The sequence below is a fragment of the Megalobrama amblycephala genome, linkage group LG1 (genome assembly GCF_018812025.1).
Source record: "Megalobrama amblycephala isolate DHTTF-2021 linkage group LG1, ASM1881202v1, whole genome shotgun sequence".
Lineage (NCBI taxonomy): Eukaryota > Metazoa > Chordata > Actinopteri > Cypriniformes > Xenocyprididae > Megalobrama > Megalobrama amblycephala.
The window spans coordinates 37649299-37664936 of record NC_063044.1 but is presented as its reverse complement, the minus strand read 5'-3'; the positions used below and the strand labels follow the sequence as shown (position 1 = coordinate 37664936).

The window sequence follows — 15638 nt, the reverse complement described above, 5'->3', positions numbered from 1 at the left end:
TTTTTTCTTCACTTTGCTCGATTCTGCTGCCAGGTTATTTTGAGCCAACCATCTGATCCTAAATGCCATATAATTACGGCAGCAGACAAGGAATAACGTTGTTAATGGCCCTCCAAAATTACTAGCAAAACAACTACTCCTGTATAATAAAATGAAAAATGAAATCTTACTTGAAATATTTTGAAAATATTACAAATTATTTAATCAGGGAATACATTTAAATGGCTACTTTTAAATGGCCATGCTAATCAGCCGAACCTTGAACACTTAAAAACCACAAATGGCTAGCTTCCACATTAGCACAATTAAATGACTAAATTCATATTTTCAATATGTTAATCCATCAGGCTAATGGCATAGCAATATTTAGGAGAAATGAGTTTTTTTTTTTTTTTTACAACAAATTATAATAACAGGATTGAACAACATGTTGCATCCTCTTTAATCCTCTTGTTGCAGGGCAATTATTCGTGATTAGATATTTAACCTTCGCTTTCATGCCCACCCTTTGGGTTTCAAAATCAAAGTCACATTTTCCTAAAGACAGACACTCTAGTTAATGTTTAGTTAATCCAGTGATTCCCATCCCAAATCCTGGAGGCCACCCTACAGTAGCGTTTTCAGGTCTTGGGAGTAGTTTACTTACAAACGAATGAGTTAAATCAGGTTTATTTGATTAGGGAAACATCTAAAACGTACATGTGAGTCCTCCAGGAACAGGGTTCACTGTAAAAAGTAATATGCTTTATCTACTTAATAAAATTGATTACACACAATATTATTAATTAAATTTAACATAAAAAAATTGAGTTAGAATAAATCAAATTAATTCCTTAAAAGTCAACCATTTAAAATGTGTCAAATTAGCAAACAGCATTACAGAAACCACAAACTGACATAAAAAGCAAAGAGTCAAACTGCCCAACTAAATGAAACACTGACCACCATAATGGTGATCAAACATTTTCAATTCAATCAACATCAACATCTAAACCTGCTTGTTATCATCAGGTGTCTTCAATGCTAACAATAAAAAATAAAGAGTTCTTAATTAATCTTCGACATCTGTCTATTATTCAGATATTTTTGTTTAAATTTTACTTAAATTTTACTCGTTTTAAATAGTTGACATTTAAGGAATTAATTAGATTTTTTTCCCAACTCAATTCTATTTGTTGAATTTAATTAATAATAATATTGCTTGCAGTCTGTTGCCAAAATTTTATGGAGTAGATATAATGTATTACTTTTTACAGTGTTGGGTTAAGTTAATCTCTAGTTATCTCTAGTTACTGAGCAACCTTTGACTGTATTCGCACAATACTCAAATGCCCTCAAATATATGTTGCTCTTCTAGATATCTCATGCGCCTGTCTCATCTGTCTCTCATTTCCGCTGTAGGCCTGACAGCAGCGATATTGATACTTCACTCATAATTAGATTGCACTCACTTATGTATCGCTGTGACGAAAGGTTTTTGCTTTTGTCTGCATTGATCCTGTTTACATTAACTCACTGCTGTGATAATGGAGGTTTCTTTCAGTTGGTCTCCTTTAAAGGTCACACATTTCCGCACCGCTGGGTACAGGAAACACAGCATTATGTATACATTAACGTATCCAATAGACAGACGGTGAAATATGCAAGTGGGTGTGCGAGGGTGTCTGTTGGACTTTTATATGGACTGAATATTGGTTTTCATCACACTGACTTCAACGTTGATGACAAATACTGCAGAAAACTGAATTACTCCGGACAGCTTAAACAAAGGGCTCCAGGCATTTATATTCCCAGTGTGCACCTTAATGGAAATGTCAAGCACTTTCAATTCATGCCGCTTATTCTGGATCAGAATAGACAAATTCACAGCTCAATTACTCATCTTTCCCCTTTCACCTCATAACTTAGACTGAAATATCACGGCCTCCATTCTGATACAGGGGCAGTAATGTATCTTAGTCAAAATAATAAGGCCAGTGTGCAGAGTGCATCTGGTACGGCGCATCTTCAGCGAGCAGTTTGTCTGCTCCTATTTTCACTTTTCACTTTATGAGCGTATGCTACTTTTCAGCCCACTCAGTAGCAAACATGTATAGACGAGCACTGAAACATGAAAGCCGATTTCTCAATGTAATGCCAAGAGAAGCTTTTCGCCTGGCCGATGTCCCAAACTGTAGTCTTAATACGAGGGTATAGGAGCCTTGTTGCTTTTGGGTGAAGGCCAGTAAAATATTAATTTGGTCCTCTGGGGAATGGACTAATGAATGCAATGTAAGTGCAGTTCTGTAAGTGCGGTCATGCATCCAGCACCTGTATAGAACAGAAAATATGGAATGCACTTTGGCTTGAATGATGTGTGTCTGCCTCCTACAGATATGTGGTATGTTTTGTCGCTTGGCTACTGAAGAAGCCGAATATTAGCCCAGAATGAGGCATGCCTATTTTCAGCTCTTCTGCAGCTCTGCCCAAGGAGGGAGCAATTTGTTCACCTTGTTTACTAGTCTATTACCTGGTTCTGTCCACTTCCTTAAGTGCTAATAGATCGACTGTGTGAGCATGGTGTGAGGGAAATGTGGAGAGAGAATAGTGTTAATCTCGTCAATAAACTTAGTGATGAATGTGGTCAAGGATCCACGTTTTGAAGACAATAAATAATGTGCATCTTGATGATAATTAAATCATTCTAATTAAAGGATACTGTTGATGAAATTATCATTAGATATTTTTGAGAAGATACACTACCGTTCAAAAGTTTGGAGTTGGGAAGATTTTTTAAATGTTTTTGGAAAAGGTCTCTTAGGCTGCCTCAAGGCTGCAATTATTTGATTAAAAATACATTAAAAATATTTCATAAAAATGAAATATTTTTACAATTAAAAATAACTGTTTTCCGTTGTATTTTGTTTTAAAATGTAATTTATTCCTGGGATGCAATGTTGAATTTTTCAGCAGTGTTGAGGAAAGTTACTTTTAAAAGTAATGCGTTACAATATTGCGTGACTCTCTAAAAATGTAACAGTCCCACTTTATATTAAGTGGCCTTAACTACTATGTACTTACATCAAAAAATAAGTACAATGTACTTATTGGGTTCATATTGAATTGCAAAGCACTTTTTCTGCTATGAGGTGGGAGTAAGGTTAGGAAAAGCTTTGGTGGTATGGATAGGTTTAAGGGTAGGATTAAGGTGTAAAGGATGGGTCAACAGTGTAATTATAGATGTAATTACAGAAAATAATTGCAGATGTAATTACATGCAGGTGTTTTTAAAATATAAGTACAATGTAAAAACATGTATGTACACAATAAGTGCATTGTATCAAATGATTCATTTAAATGTAAGTACATAGTAGTTAAGGCCACTTAATATAAAGTGGGATTAATGTAATTATTTTTAAGGAAAATAATGCATTACATTACATTTACATTACTTTTTCTCATATGAGCTGGGCTTGCTTGTTTGTTTTTTAATAACAAAATAAAAAAGTTAAGTAACACTTTTAGGGTCTTTTAACTAGTTGCTTATTAGCATGCACATTACTAGAATTTTGGCTATTTATTAGTACTTATTAAGCACATATTAATTCCTTATTCTGCATTCTTAATCCTAAACTTAACAACTACCTTACTAACTATTAATAAGCAGTAAATTAGGAGTTTGTTGAGGGAAAGGTCGTAGTTAATAGCTTATATGTGTTCACTATACTAAAGTGTTACCAAGTTCTATTTTTGGCAAATGTGAAGGTCTTTTCTACAGAGCCTTGGACATGACATGCAGGAAAAAAATAGTAGGGTAAATCGTGCGCAAGATTTACCATTTCATTCCCTCAATTTACTAAAACATGCGCGTGATTTACCATTTTGTTCCCTTGATTTATAAATCATGCGCATGATTTATAAATCGAGGGAACAAAATAGTAAACCGTGCGCACAATGAAATTTATTTTCTTGCATGTCATGTGCAGGGCTCTGTACTTTTCACACTAAGAGTGAAGTAAATAAGCCTCAGACCGAAGGAAATGAAGAAAATGCAAATTCACACCTGTACAGTAGAGGGCGCAGCTCAAACAAACCTTTCAGATGTGAAGGACACAGGAGAAGAAAGTTCAACACTCTTCAGCAATAAAAACAAAAAAATGAAACACAAATGTGATGTTTATCTAAAGTCATTTTTGCCTATCCTTATGGCTGAATTAGATCATTGAAGGGCATCAGCAAAGATATTGGTTAATAAAATGATTAAATTATTGCAGGTTTGCATGATATTCTGGGTTTGCATTTCACTGTTTTTATTCATTTTGAGGAATACTGAATCTGTTTTTGTGTTGATATTTAGTCTACTCTAGAACTACAATAAGCATCATATTCAGCGCACACAACACCTCTGCACTTACTCACGATTTTGGTCAATATGAGGACTCTCCTAGTATGCCAATAAATGGGAAAACAAACTTGCACTGCTTATTTGAAAAGGTTACTCAGATATTGTATTGTAAATTTAAAAGTAATGCTTTACTTTACTAGTTACAAAAGTAATCTGATTACTTAACTTGTAATGCGTTACCCCCCAAAATGCACATGATCATTCAGAAATCATTCTAATTTGCTGGTTTATTACTCAAATATGCTGGTTTATTACTCATTTCTTATTATTATCAATGTTGAAATCTTTCATTATGCTTTATATTTGTGTGGAAACTGTGATACCTTTTTTTAAGGATTTTTTTGATGATTAGAAAATTCAAAAGAGCATTATTTGTTTGAAATCTTTTGTAACATTATAAATGTCTTTACATTTTCTTTTCATCAATTTAATGCATCCTTGCTGAATAAAAGTATCATTTTTTTGAAAAACAAAAATCTTACTGACCCCAAACTTTTGAAGTTTTGTAGTTTTGTATGTTAAAATAATGCAGTTACAATCCAGTCCCTAACGGAATATCGACTAAATATAAAAGATATATTTGCTAAAAGACAAAAACTATGACTACAACAACAAAAATGTGTAAAAATAACACTGACAAAAAGAAATGATCTAAGCACTCAGCAGCAGATAATTCATTAAAGACATTAATAATGAGTTTCTGGAATAGGTGAACACATGAGATCAATGTGGCTTTCTGGAAGAATAAACTAAGTACTCTCCAACCGTCTAATTGCACTTTAAGTGAGTTGCAGAACTTGTGAAAGCAGAGGCTGAGGAGTGTCAAGATGGGGTTGAGTGTCATTTAGAGCCCATGGCCGGTCAGGGTGCCCTCACGCTTGTAGTTCACCGCGCACCATTACCATCCGCTCTCATTACCTATCAGACGCCAGCAATACCATTACCATTAGATGTGATTTTCCATTCCAGCTGTTGGAGGAAGCCAATGACATGCCAAGCCTCACTAGACGATGATTCATATGAACCAGACACTGCTTAGCCCCCGAGAACAGAGATGTTCCAGAATATTCTGGCGCAGTGAGAGTTAATGCTATGCAATCACCTCCTGCATGTTTTATTATCCTCGCCTTTCTTCTGTTCAGCATTTTGGGAAATCACAGGTTTCTACAACAGAGTCAACACCAACAGTGCAGGGGGACTGTGTGGGTGGAAAAATGAAAGGCAGAATTCTAAATGCGTCTGACATATCGTCCACTCCGCCGCTATGCTTCCCTTCAGAGCGCTCGAAGGTAGACAACTAGCAGAGCTTCTCCGTCCAGAAAGAATTACAGACCTTTATAGAAAATGGAAATCAGAGCATGAGTGCATGTTCGTCAGAATATAATAACAGGGATCGTTGTAGTGCCATTCTCTATTAACATCTGCAGCAGCATGCAAAGAGCAGGGGAAGTCATCCCCTGTTCATTAAAACACTCAGCAGTCCATTTTTCTTATTGATCTGCCCATGTTCCATAACAGCAAGTCATCGTTTGCATTAGATCCACCATTATAGATAGACTGTAAAACCCAACAGTGAAATTAACTAAGTGAAATGAGTTCCTTTCACTCAAATATTACTGAAAATTCATTGTAATTGCTAGAAAAAATGTGAACTTATGTGAACTCAATAACTTTTTATATTAAGCCGAACTTATCTGAATGAGTTGCAGCAGATTTCCATTGTGTCAGACTGTATAAGGATGAAAGTTAAAATTAAATGTTATTTTCTGTTTCTGTACAAGATTAAAGGGTTAGTTCAGCCAAAAATGAAATTTCTGTCATTAATTACTCATCCTCATGTCGTTTCACACATGCAAGACCTTCATTCATCTTCAGAACACAAATTAAGATATTTTTGATGAAATCCGATGACTCAGTGAGGCCTGCATTGACAGCAAGATAATTAACACTTTCAGATGCCCAGAAAGCTACTAAAGACATATTTAAAACAGTTCATGTGACTACAGTGGTTCAACCTTAATGTTATGAAGTGACAAGAATACTTTTTGTGCACCAAAAAAACAAAACAACGACTTTATTCAGCAATATCTAGTGATGGGTGATTTCAAAACACTGCTTTAGAAGCTTTACGATTCTTTTGTTTCGAATCAGTGGTTTGGAGTGCATATCAAGCGCATGTGAACTATTTAAAATTTCAAAACATTTATGACATAACCAAGCCTCGTTTACTGAAATCATGTGATTTTGGCGCTCCGAACAACTGATTCCAAACAAAAGATTCGTAAAGATTCGAAGCTTCATGAAGCAGTGTTTTGAAATCGCCCATCACTAGATATTGTTGAATAAAGTCATTATTTTGGTTTTTTGCCGCACAAAAAGTTTTCTTGTCGCTTCAAAACATTAAGATTGAACCACTGTAGTCACATGAACTGTTTTAAATACAGTATGTCTTTAGTAGCTTTCTGGGCATCTGAATGTGTAAATTAACTTAATGGAGGATTTCATCAAAAATATCTTAATTTGTGTTCTGAAGATGAACGAAGGTCTTACGGGTGTGGAATGACACGAGGGTGAGTAATTAATGACAGAATTTTCATTTTTGGGTGAACTAACCCTTTAAGAGTAATCCCTTACTTTACTTTTTTAAGGGAAAAGTAATTAATTATTTAGTAATGCAATACACCAAACACTGGTTAACTTGTTAGCTGATTGACTCAAATTTTGAGTTCTGTTAACGTATTAGGGTTTGCAGTGTATAATTTGGCCTTTTTATATGTCCTTTGGTTTCTTGAGTGTACTTGTTCTGCTCATTTAGTAGGGCTTGGCATCCCCCAATCTTCAGCTTAGTGCCAAGTGGGCAGGGGCACATAGGCTTAACACTCATCAGCCAATCACAGCAGCCTTTTAACCTAATTACTGGGACAAGCTGAGTCTCTGGTAGAGGCTCTTGTCCTTCTGCAGTGGTCTTAGGGGTTGAAGGGCACAGAAACAAAGAATGCTGAACATACAAATAGGTCTTTTGAAAAGAGAGAGAAATGTGGCTCAAAGCAGTGTGCAATGAAGATGGAAATATCTTCCCATCACCTCCGATGCTAAGTCATTGTGCCAAACATTCCAAAACTAAATAGAATTTGAGAAGGGAACCTTGACATTAACCCTGACAAAAGGAAGTGGAAAATGTTGACATTTTCATTTTCTTATTTCTAAATGATAATGTCAAGCCATCCTATGAGTATCTCCTTCTCCAAAAAGTCAATTTAATGTCTCCCGGTACAGCAGTGTGAGGCCTGTATTGACATTTCTATACTCTATGGAGATAGACATCACAGATTGTTTGTGTTTATTGATGAGTAATCGTAATCTTCAAATCTTAACCTTTGGCGCTGACAGAGTGGGTGCAGGGTGACTTTTTCCGGCAGCCAGGTCCAACAGGGACGGCCTTTTTCGGCAGCCAAATCCGACTGTATAACTCCATGGGGTTTTCACTCACGTCAGCGGAGGAATTCTCCGAAGCGCACAACTCTGTTTTAGAATAACATGCCATATCAACATGTGTAGCATTAAATTATTAACTCTACATTCGTTCCCCTCATGCATTAGTGAAAAACAACACTATAATTCAGACTCACTTGCCATGTGACGTGCAATAATAATGACGTATAATCAAATATACATTTCCGTTTTCTTTCTGGATGTGTATTTCTATTAGATTTGGTTGGGGACAAAAATATTTCAGGGCAAAAAGTGTATTTCATTTTTATTTCTGAATGCTTAGACATGGTAAATTAGCATAGAAAACACTTTCTGTAATCCAGTAGGTTCTGCTTTTTGTCAATTGTGTATCAGGGACACTAGAATTTAAATGACTGGCAGACGGCACCACAAGAACGCATACAGTCGCAAGGCCTTCACTGGTGTTACTTGAATTGAATTTAAGCAGATATTACAGTGACAGTGTAGAGATCTGAACAGAGGTGTAACAAGAGAAGGTTAAAAAACAAGTTGAGCTGCAGCAAAGATGCACTCAAGGGCAAATGCTAGGGCACAGGACTATTGGTTGAGGAAGGGCTTTATTTTCATTATGTCGTGGAGCATACAGGAAGCAACAGGAACACATTATTGTCACATTGAGGTCAACAAAGGATAAGGATGACACTTAACCTTGCATAACCCTGTTGATGACCCTCTTAGCTTTCGCCAGTGTAAGGATGCATTTTCTAACACACATAATCACCGGTACTCCTATTTATATTATCCTGAGATTCTGATTGGTGTGTCATCAGTTTTGCTATTTAATGTTTACTCATGGATAAATGTGTGATGTTTTATTTACATTGGGATGCTTGAGTTAATTATATCATGTGTTTGTTTTATGAATGATCACATGGTTAAAGGGTTAGTTGCTTCGAACACTGCTTACGAATCTTTTGTTTCGAATCAATGATTCGGATCGCGTATCAAATTGCCAAACTGCTGAAATCACGTGACTTTGGCACTCCGAACAACTGATTCAAATCAAAAGATTTGTAAAGCTTCGAATCAGTGTTTTGAAATTGGCCATCACTAGATATTTTTGAGAAGTCGTTATTTTGGTTTATTTTTTTGCACACAAAAAGTATTCTGGTCACTTTATAATATTAAGGTAGAACCACTGTACTCCCATGACCTGTTTTAAATATGTTTTGAGTACCTTTCTGGATCTTGAGAAGTTTGATGACATTGCTCTCAATAAAGGCCTCACTGAGCCATCGTATTTCATCAAAAATATCTTAATTTGTGTTCTGAAGATGAATGAAGGTCTTACGGGTGTGGAACAACATGAGGGTGAGTAATAAATGACATTATTTTCATTTCTGGGTGAACAAACCCTTTAAACCTGTGTAAACCTGTTACCAGAAGTAATTGACATAATTGGAATTTGTATGAAAACAGGTGGAATGAGTGGAATGAGAATGCTTTGATAATGTCTTTGCTTTGAGAACTGAATGAATGGCTTGGGAAATTACTATGGTAGTCAGTGGGGGGCGAGATCTGTTTGGTTACTGACATTCATACAGGAATGAGTGTGACAACTTGAGTGTGAATAAATGATGATGATCATTAGATGTTTGGGTGATCTATCCCTTTAAATAATGAGAGACAATTTCAATAATTATTAACTATGACTTTTGCCTCAATAAATTCCTAATATTGCTTATTAATAGTATTTGGGGGGATGGGGATAATAGTATATAGTATTAAGGGATGTAGAATATGGTCATGCATAATAAGGCATTGATATGTGCTTTAATAAACAGCCAATATCCTAGTAAAATGCATGCTAATAATCAACTAGTTAATAGTGAGAATTGGATCCTAAAATAAAGTGTTACCATTCTGTAAATTATATACACTGCAGTCCTACATTTTTAATATATTTTTCATTTTAATATATTAGGAACATAGATTTTGGCAATGTGTTTTAAATCTCCACAAGGTTGTAAAGACAGCACACATAATAAATTATTGAATATGCATACCAACTTTGGGAAAAGTAACAAATGCTTGCACTCTACCAAATCTGCAAACAACATGTATGTGAGTCCATCTGAGCCTGAGACTACTTGACACAGAGTGCTTTGACAAAGCTGGAGGCCACAGTGGTTTGACCTTCAACGCAGAGATTTGGTGAGAGAGGTCTTGGCTGGGAGAAAGAGGAGTTCAGTCCAATCACTATTAAGCTTGAGGGTATAGTAAGCATCTAGTTTGAAATGTCAGAGAGGTGCAGTGAACAAATAAATGTCCAAATGAGTGTGAGATGTGACAAAAGCAGACTGCCCTCCAAAAAAATCAAGCACCTTATTACAACCTACATTCACGTTTTAAAGTCACACGCTCTCTAGCTGGCGTAAAAATAATGACGCGTTACGTCTGTCATCATGAAATGACGTATGACTGTCGTTACCAGTCAAAATGCGTGTTCATTTAAATGGAATGCGTGGACTTTTTACACCATTTGTCCTATTTCCATTTAACAAAAGTCATTTTTTGTATTAACGACTACACTCACCCCACCCCTAAACCTACCCTTAGTGATTTATAGTGCATATACACTTTATGAGCACATGCGTTCCCTGGGATTGAACCCACGATCGCATGATCATGCTGTCTAATTGGCCTTTTGTGTACATAGAAAAAGTCTTAGATCTTTGAGTTCAGCTCATGAAAATTGGGGGCAAAAACAAAAGTCTTGCGTTTATAATTTTGTTAAGTGTAATTGCATATTGTTATATATGGCAGTGCTCTGCCAATTGAGCTACGTGAAACCCGAAATATGAGGCAGATAAAAGGGAACAATGCATTAAAATTAAAGGGTCCTGTTGTCGATAGGGGCGCAATTTTAGCAAACGCTCCTATGGGTCGTATTTCATGAATTAAAATGAAAGTGTCCTGTTGTCGATAGGGGCGCAACTTTAGTAAACGCTCTTATGGGTCATATTTCAGGGAAGTGACAAACGACCTATATAGACGTATTGGTTGGAGGACATGTTGGACAAAAGAATAGATGTGATTGGACCCTTCTAGATGTTGAAGAGTTGGACTCTAAAGGCCCCGATTTTGTGATCTTTTTCGTTCTTCGTTTAGGAGTAAAACGAAGTTCGAAATGCATGACCAGCGATATACTGAAATCGAACATCTGACACCGCCCACAATGCTGAGAGTGGCGTTTAAATGAAAATGTAAATATGTGCTGTACACTTTCTTCTCAGTAATAAAATAAACACAACAAAAATGAAAAAACTGCAAGCATTTTTATAGAAAGCATAAGAAAAGTGTCTGATCATAACAACATTGGTATGTTAGCACGAGCTCTGCAAATTAGCACTCCAGTCACGTCACGTTTATTTATATAGCACTTTATTCAATAGATTGCTTAAAAGCAAGCAGCTTTGCAGTATCAAACATGAAAAACAGTGTCAGTGCCTCATTTCATCAGAAGCACAACTTCATTTTGTACTATAAAGCGGCTATCCAGTGTGTTCATGTTTTCACCCGTGGAGATCTTACCTCAAAAAACTCTACAGAAATGAGTCAGAGAACAGTTCCACGCAAATGAATGTGGAGCCTCGGCACACACCTCCTATTACGTTATCATCACGGATCAATGGTGGCATGAAGGTGTTTTGTAGCTAGAGCGAACTTTTCCTGAAAGTTCGCTTTGGCAAGCCATTTTGAACTTTCAAAAAGAACACAAAACAAACTTCGTTTTGGCCTGATTTTGTTCGAAATGACGTCACATCAGTTCGTTCTTCGATTTTGTTTGAAGTATATCAAGGCCTTTAAGCAGTCATCCCTGAGAAGCCCAGTGGTGAGGCTCCAGAAGGGTTGTGAGGATAGCGAGTCTTTCCTGCTGACTTAATAAAACTATCGTCCAGGTCAGATGACGACACTCATCCAGAAACATGCAGAAGTTGAATTCAGTAATGCACAAAATGCATACAAGTTGGATTCAGCAGTTGAGTCTTCTTGAATATGAATGAGGTGGTGGCTAGGGGGAATGAAAAAAGGAATAAAATATATGGACATACATTTGGAAGTGGGGCAGGTGTAGTTTATTTTGGTTTCTTGAAGACAGGATAGAGTGGTTTTTATACCTTCCAGAGGGAGGTTGATGGACACAGGTAAGGTCCGCTGGGAGCAACAACTTCACATTTAAATGACTAAGCTGAAATACATCCAGAATTTTTTCCCAAATGATTGAGTTAGTCACAGTGAGATTTGAATAAAGACTGAATGAATGGTGAGATCAGGAAGGAGGAAATTTGGGGATTTCCATTACGGTAGCACAAGAAGAACAAATCCACGGTCTAGCAGTTAGAGCTCATGTTCTGACACGGTTGAGGGATAGTTCAGCCAGAAACAGCATACCTTAATACCAGATTTGAAGTCTTGATCAGGAGACTACATAAATGTGGCCTTCATGAGTCTCAAAACTTCAAGCCTTGGACTGAATCTCAGCTTACTGACTGTAGAGAACAACTGAAGAGAACTCTGAGAAACTGAATTATGTCCATGAACTACAGTCAACCAAGAAAGCATTTCATAATTGAGAACATTAGCAAGCTATGAATACAGCTGCGATGGATAGTTATGACTACTTAGCCAGTGTACAATGCTATGTCAGCATCTCCACTAGCCATTCAGTTCAGTTCTGTTGTATTTATGTTGCTAGGCATTTTAGCTAGATAAGCATATTGTAAAAATGTGATTCTGTTGTATTTGTACAGATCAGCATTTGAAAAGATGTTGCTACAAATTCAGCATTTTCTCTGTCTGGCTCTTTGACTGGATCTTGACTCCAACTATGCTTGACACCACGAGGAGGAGAAACTGAGGACAGACTTCATGGATTCTTGTGTATATTGTGGTATCAACAGGTTTGAACATGAACAAGATTCATATTGTAAAAGTAACATGAATGCAACAGGAAATCGATGACTGTTTCATCTGTTCCTTAAGCAAAGTTATTATTTGGTATTAGAGGACTTTGAAAATAGCCCATATGATTTGTGTGCTTTTAGGAGCTTGAGAACCGGGTTGTTCTAAAAGAGCAGCCCAGATATTCACAATTTATGTTGCATGGAAGAAATTTTGGGAGAAAAACCCATCATATGGGTTAGAGTCTTGCATGATTTTCCAGTCCCATTCCTTTACTCTTTTTTTGACCATCCTTGTCAATGAAAAATGCAGCAAAAAGGCCACAAACAAAAATACATCACCTCAGCTTTAGCCAAGATCGTCAGAGAAAGTGTTTGCAGATAAAGTGTCACGGACTGTGGTATCTTCAGGGCTTATCCGACTCAAAGGAACCCACGAAGAGACATTGTTTTGGCATAGAACAATACGACATTACTCACAGTGGATTATCAGCACCAAAGTCCTCAAGGAGAGATAAATAAAAGCATTAGAGGATAGATGAAGTTTGACAGGTATCTTTAGCAGTGTTTGCTCTTGATGCAGAATATATAATAGTTGACAGTCATCCATCCTCGAAGTAGCGACAATACTCTATTGTCTCGTTCTGACAAAGCGTTTGCTTACTCTTGCACAAAATGCACTTCATAAAACTCACATTTATGCTGCCTTCCTTTCATTTCACAATGTCATAATTACCAGTAGAAAAACCATGATATTCTTAAAGCTCTGATTTTCAGAGTTGGGTCATGTCAACTCAAGAATTGATTAAAAAGGAATAATGTGCAGTCACAATTAAAAGTGGAAATGCAGAGATTTGATCTGTAGTTTTAACCCTTACACCATGTACCACCTTTGGTATTGCTGGTCAAAAACGGCCAGCTTGTAAATCAATCGTTATGCTATATTATTACAAAATATTGGATTCAATCTTTTTGCCATCTTGTTTTCTTTCAATTACGACAGGTTTTGTATTTCTTTTTAGAGGCCTCATTGATCCGAGCTTCATTGATTTGAGGATAAAGTTCATCTCTGTGAAAATGAAAGCCTGTAATACTCAAAATGATTATCATTATACAATCAAAACAATAATAGACATATCACAAAAAAAAAAATAATAAGATGACATATCACTGACTGATTTTCTATGTATTTAAAGCGCGTATGGCTTACTGGCTTTTCTAAACATAGTAATCTATACCTACGGCCAGAAGGAAGAGGGATGAAATATTGATAGAGTGTGTGGTCTGGGTCATCTAAGATTTTATGTGCCTCACGGAGTGTGAATGTAATGACACTGTCTGATTGGGGAGAGATACCAATCATTTTACTAGCTAAAGAGGTTATATTCATGAGTTTATTCTTATTAGTAACTGTTAGCATTTGAAAGAAACAAATGGCACCATACAGGCCGAACAGACAAATGTCTCATTTTACGGATAACTGTCAGTCTCTGTTGACAGCACTTGAGTGTGCTGGTTGAAGTTGAGTTGTTGATCCAATGTAATGGCAAGATATTTGAAATGTTCCACCCTTTCAACCATCTTTCTGTAAATGATAATACTGGAAGGATGGATTCCTTAGTAATTAAGGTGGAGAAAGTTATCATCACACCAAGTACTAAAATATGCAATGTAATGTTGATGGACCAAAAAATAGACATTGTCCTTATTAAGCAGTGGAAGTATGGCTGTATCTTCTGCATATTAAGGTAATGAGTAGTGGTAAACGGACTCTGACAGAATCCAATTTATTAATGTTCATGTAACTTACAGATACTGTAGTTTCCTTATTACCTGACGACACTGAATTGCATTAAAGGCGGAGCTAAAGTCAATAAAAAGAAGTCTGGCATAATTTCCAAGGATTTCCAAGTGCAAGAGACAAGCCACTGCATCATATGTACCTCTTTTCTACTTATATGCAAATCGGAGACAATCTAAATATGGTGTAACATATGGAAGCATAATGTTTTTGACCATTTTCTCAAAACATTTCATGATGGATACGTTTTTTGGGGGACATGAATAACCATTAATGATTTCCATATGACAGGTATTGTTGAAATCCAGAATGATCAAAGGAAGATAGAATGAAGAATTGGGGTTAATTCCAGGGCCCAGTTTTTCAGGACCAAACCTGGGATTCCATCAGGCCCAGGAGCCTTATTCGGTTTGCACTTGAGATAGAAATAGACATCCTGCCTGGTCAGGGGGACTCATAATCCAACATGAACATGTGTGTGCACGGTATCCACACATGTACAGGTCCGAGGCATTTACGTTTGCAAGCACATGTACATATGTGAACATGACATTAAATGTTTCTTATTTTCAATCTCAATCTCAATGGATGGACCAATAAAAACTCTTGTTTAAGTTTTTTTTTTTTTTTTTGGATCACAAGTGAGACTTTGTTCCATTACAAGATAAAGCATTTCAAAACAAATGTCCTGGTTAAACAAAAGCACACTGACGTGATAAACAGTGCATTTTCCCCCATTTTTTATTTGAGATTGACAAAAATATCCACAAATACTGTTTTTCACTCTGACAAAACTGAGGTGCATAAGCCAAGATCAATGGGGCCTATAATTAATCAGTTCAGGGGTGTCCAATCCTGCTCCTGGAGGGCCACTGTCCTGCAGAGTTTAGCTCCAACCCCAATTAAACACATCTGAACCAGCTAAATCAAGGTCAAGGCATGCTAGAAACTTCCAGGTGGGTGAATTGAGGCAAGTTGGAGCCAAAAACAGTGCTGCCAATTTAATGACTGATTTAGCGACTTCCTGCCCCTTGAG

The 15638-nt window shown here is 36.6% G+C and overlaps 1 long non-coding RNA gene across 1 annotated transcript in view; it reads left to right on the top strand.

Moving 5' to 3' along the window:
- The window catches only part of LOC125269108, a 74279-nt gene extending 58685 nt beyond the window's left edge, over window positions 1-15594 (top strand). Inside the window, exon 4 of the long non-coding RNA XR_007185032.1 lies at window positions 12652-15594. This is a non-coding gene — a long non-coding RNA (uncharacterized LOC125269108). The remainder of the gene's footprint in view (window positions 1-12651) is intronic.
- Window positions 15595-15638: the final 44 nt, after the last annotated feature.